This window comes from Terrapene carolina, unplaced genomic scaffold (genome assembly GCF_002925995.2).
Source record: "Terrapene carolina triunguis isolate 2854851 unplaced genomic scaffold, T_m_triunguis-2.0 Scaffold665, whole genome shotgun sequence".
Taxonomy (NCBI): domain Eukaryota; kingdom Metazoa; phylum Chordata; order Testudines; family Emydidae; genus Terrapene; species Terrapene triunguis.
This window is the reverse complement of record NW_020665016.1, coordinates 21,652-26,230: the sequence shown is the minus strand read 5'-3', so window position 1 is coordinate 26,230 and position 4,579 is coordinate 21,652.

Below are 4,579 nucleotides of genomic sequence, written 5' to 3'. Positions count from 1 at the left end.
AGGGGCAGCTATACTGCATAATGGGCACTAGGGGGCAGCAGAGGGTGAGGAGTGGGGAAGGGGAGGTTATATTCTATCAGATAGGGATTGAGTTGTGTGGGGTGTTACTCTGTTGCTGTCTTGCAATCCCAAAGCGCCTGTCTCACTGGTCCGTTGGTTCCCTGGTGCTCTGCCCACCCAGATATCGCAGTGGGTGCTAGAGCTTGAGAAGCAGAGGATGGGTGTCTGCCAATGGCATTTTCTGTCACCTGGGCTCCAGGACAATCCTGGTAGGATTCCAAGTGCTTTGGGGATGGGGATGATGGGGATGGGGGAAGCTCCTCCAAGATCTACCTCTCCCCAAGGGCAACACACCCTAAAGAGGCCCACGGAGACTCACCCACCACAGATACCCAGGCAGCATCGCTCTGATTGGATTGGGTGTGTTGCCGGGACTCAGTTCTCCAGTAGCAGCAGGTGTAGATGCCAGCATCTGCCCTGCTTATATACAGCAGTGGTAGCTCTCCTGTGCCACTGGCTGGATAGGAGTTCATTTCATGGCCGTCCCTTGAAAATTGGATCCATGAGGCTGCAGCACCCGGCGGTGCTGAACACCTCAGGGTGACAGTCTCTCCCATGATGTAGATGGGATAGTCCGGGCTTGGGAGATCTGGGGTTGGAACAATGAGGCTGGAAAATAAGGGTGGAGCAGAGGGGAGATGGAAGAACTGGGTAGATTTTATTAAAGAAAAATCCTCAATCATGATCAATTCTAATCACCCGTAGCAGCCCTTAGGTCGATTTCTCTAGTTCTCTGACAATATTTTCTTTATGTTGCTGCGTCGGTTAAAACTCAGGGCAGCTCCCCACTCTCACAGCAACAGGATCAGGCTCTCTGCATACTCAGGCAGAGTCACTGCATCAGTGAAAATCCCATTACATTATCAATTTTTTCCTCCCAGCCCAGAGTGCTAGCGACCAACTTTGTTTTTCAATGACGGAGCAGATGCCACTCTAACCATATGACTTCAGGAGCTGAGTCCTTAGGGAGGGGGCTAGATTGCATCAATCCTTCCCTAAAACCATGCTCGAGGTATAGGAAGCTCACTCCGGTAGCACACACTTACCCATGAAGGACACAGAGGCAGGCCCACTCTCCTGGGATGCGACGTCCCTATCACCCAGTCTCTTTCACAGCAAGGCCGGGATCTGATAACTCTGGGTGTGCTGACCTTTGGCCTCTGGAGAGGCCACTTCCAGCTTCCCTTTGAAGAAATGGAATCGGATCAGTGTCTGGTGCCCAGGGGCCAAACATGTGAAGTTACGAGATTCCCCTGGGAGATACGCCACCTTGGAGGGGGCCCAAGTGAGCATAGGGCATGGTGGTGGGCCTGGAAGAGAGACACAGGGGTTAATGCCCAGAGAGAGGAGTCAATAAGAGAGATATGGAGATAGGAACGTGGGACACAAAGGGACCTCCCCAGTCCTTGAGGCCGGGCAGCCCCTATTCTCTAATAACATTCACAAATTTATCAAGCTCAGTCTTCATGCTAATCAGGTTGTTTGCCCCCTGCTGCTCCTTCTGGGAAGTTGTTCCAAGCCTCCCTCTTCTGATGGTTAGAAACCTTTTCCTCATCTCCAGCTTCAACTGACCCCTGGCCAGATTTCTTCTTGAGACCATTTGTTCTCCCCATTTTTTCTCGTGCCTCCTTTAGCTCCAGGAGTATTTCTTCCTCCCAGGGGTTTAGCACTCTAAAATATTTCTAGAGAGCAACTAGGTCCTGTCTCAGCCTGCATTTGATGCTTTTCACTTTCCTCTCCCATCTTCTGCACATCCCACCAGCCTTTCTTTGAACCTGCTCCAGTTGGAATTCCTCTTTCTTGAGCCTGGGTGACCAGAATTGGACAAGCTATTCCGGAGGTGGTCCAAACAGTGCCTTGTCCCATGGCATGAGTGCTTCCACATCTCTCCTAGAAATACCTCGCCTGATCCCATGCCTTCCCATCGCCATAATTGTCACAGTGTCCTATAAGATCCCTGACAAACCTTATTGAACAGGGTTGAATTAAGATTTAACATTGGAGTGAAGTTCCAAAGGAAGCAATGGGAGCAAAAAAACCCTAACTTTTTTCAAGACTGAGCTTAATAAATGTATGGAGGGGATGGTCTGATGACATTGCCTACGATGGCACATGGCCCATCTGCAACTGCTATTAGCAAATATCTCCAACGGCTAGAGATAGGGATGGCTCTGAGATACTACAGTGAATTTTTTCCCAGGTGGCTAGCTGGTGGGTCTCACCCACACACTCAGGGTCTAACTGATCACCAGATTTGAGGTCAGGAAGGAATTTTCCCCTTGGTCAGATTGGCAGAGAGGGTTTTTTGCTTTCCTCTTCAGCATGGGGCAGGGGTCACTTGCTGGTTTGTATGGGAGGAAATAGTGGGTTCTCTGGAACTTGAAGCCTTTAAATCAAGATGTGAGGACTTCAGTAACTCAGCCAGAGGCTAGGGGGCTATTACAGGAGCAGGTGGGCTAGGTTCTGCGGTCTGTGAGGTGCAGTAGTTCAGACTAGATCAGAGGTGGGCAAACTATGGCCTGCGGGCCACATCTGGCCCGCGGGACCTTCCTGCCCGGCCCCTGAGCTCCCGGCTGGGGAGGCTAGCCCCTGGTACCTCCCCTGATGTCTCCCCTCCCCTGCAGCCACGCCACCATGCAGGGAGTGCTCTGGCCCGCCGCTCCTGCCGGGCTGTGCGGCTTGCGCCCGCCCACCTCCCAGGCTTTCCAATAAGCCAGACCTGCCGCTCTGAGCAGCATGGTAAGGGGCGGGGAACGGTCAGACTGGATAAAGGGCAAGAGCTCCTCGGGGGCAGTCAGGGGATAGGGAGCAGTTGGATAGGGGGTGGAGTCCCAGGGGGCGGTTACGGGATAAGGAGCAGGGAGCAGTTGGATGGGGCGGAGGTTTGGGGGGGGCGGTCAGGGGACAGGGAGCAGGGGGCGTGGGATAGGCGTGGGAGTCCCAGGGGGCCTGTCAGGCGGTGGGGGTGTGGATAGGGGTTGGGGCAGTCAGGGGACAGGGAGCAGGGGGCGGGGGTTGGATAAGGGGCAGGGTCCCGGGCAGGCGGTGAGGGGCAGGGGGGGTCCTGGGAGGTGGCGGTCAGGAGAGAAGTAGCAGGGGGGATTGGATGGGTTGGGGGCTCTGAGGGGGGCAGTCAGGGGGCGGTAAGTGGGAGGGGGCAGATAAAGGGCAGGGGCCAGGCTGTTTGGGGTGGCACAGCCTTCCCTACCTGGCCCTCCATACCGTTCTGCAACCCCAACGTGGCCCTCGGGCCAAAAAGTTTGCCCACCCCTGGACTAGATGATCATGATGGTCCCTTCTGGTGCAGGGTCACAGGGCTCCTTCTGCAGTAGAGGTAGCTGTGCTGTTCCCTTTGACCTCACAGTGAAGCCAACGTCTCTGCTAGAGCTGCATGGGAACCAGGCATATTGACCAGTGGTAGATTTGGCTATCTCAATTTTACTTCCCCTTCCAAAACGAAAACCAAGAGTTTCAAAATGGCCCGAGAAATACGATTCTGATAAGAACTCATCAGCGATCCCAAGAAGGTCATGCAAGGACCCAGCCTGACCTCTGCTGTGACACATAATTCCGAAAGCCGATCTTTCAGAGAAACATCCCATCTCGATTATCCAATTTCTCTTCCCCCCATAGGCACTTATAAATTGTGATCAAGTCACCCCATAACCTTCTCTTTGTTAAGCTAAACAGATCAACCTGACTTTAGGCAGGTTTCCTAATCCTTGAATCTTTCTCGTAGCTCTTCTCTGTCCCCTCTTCAATTTGTCAGCATCCTCCTGTGAATCTATAGGGACCATAATTCAAAATTTCGAGGCTGTTCTGACCATCTATTGCGACCTCCCGTCTCACTCAGAGCTGGGCACAGGATATCAGTAGCCGTCGGACCAGTGAGTTGAGGGAAATGTTGTGTTTTGACAAAATCAGAACATTTTTCAGCCAAAAAGGGACTCAGATCTCAGCTGGCATCATCACTTGACGATTACCTGTTCTGTTCATTCCCTCTGAAGCACCTGGCATTGGCCACTGTCGGAAGACAGGATACTGGGCTAGATGGATCTTTGGTTTGACCCAGCATGGCCGTTCCTGTTGTCACACCCCAATGGCCCCCTCCCTCAAGGGGTCCCCCCGGGGGAGGCAGATCAGCACTGTATATTGCTAATGCTGTTGCAGGCATTGCAGGGCATTTTGGGGAGGGTCAAAGGTGTGAGTGTGGAATGGAAGATTCCTTTGCAGGGTACAAGAGGCCAAGAGGGGGAAGGAGGAAGAGAGCAGAGAACGGGTTAACTCAACACTGTAGCTAGCTAGCTCAGGCCGACGATAAGACGCTACGCTGGCCCCAGTCCAAGATCATGGCGCTAGACGAGAAATCTGCAGCTGCATTTATCTCTCACTGAGCCACAGCCAGCCATGAGAAAAGAAAAAGTACACTGAACCAGGGCTGCAGAGATGGAAAACACAGGTGAGACGACGGGGGGGGGGGGGGGGGGGGGGGAGAGGGGGGAAGCAGAGCTTTGCATCC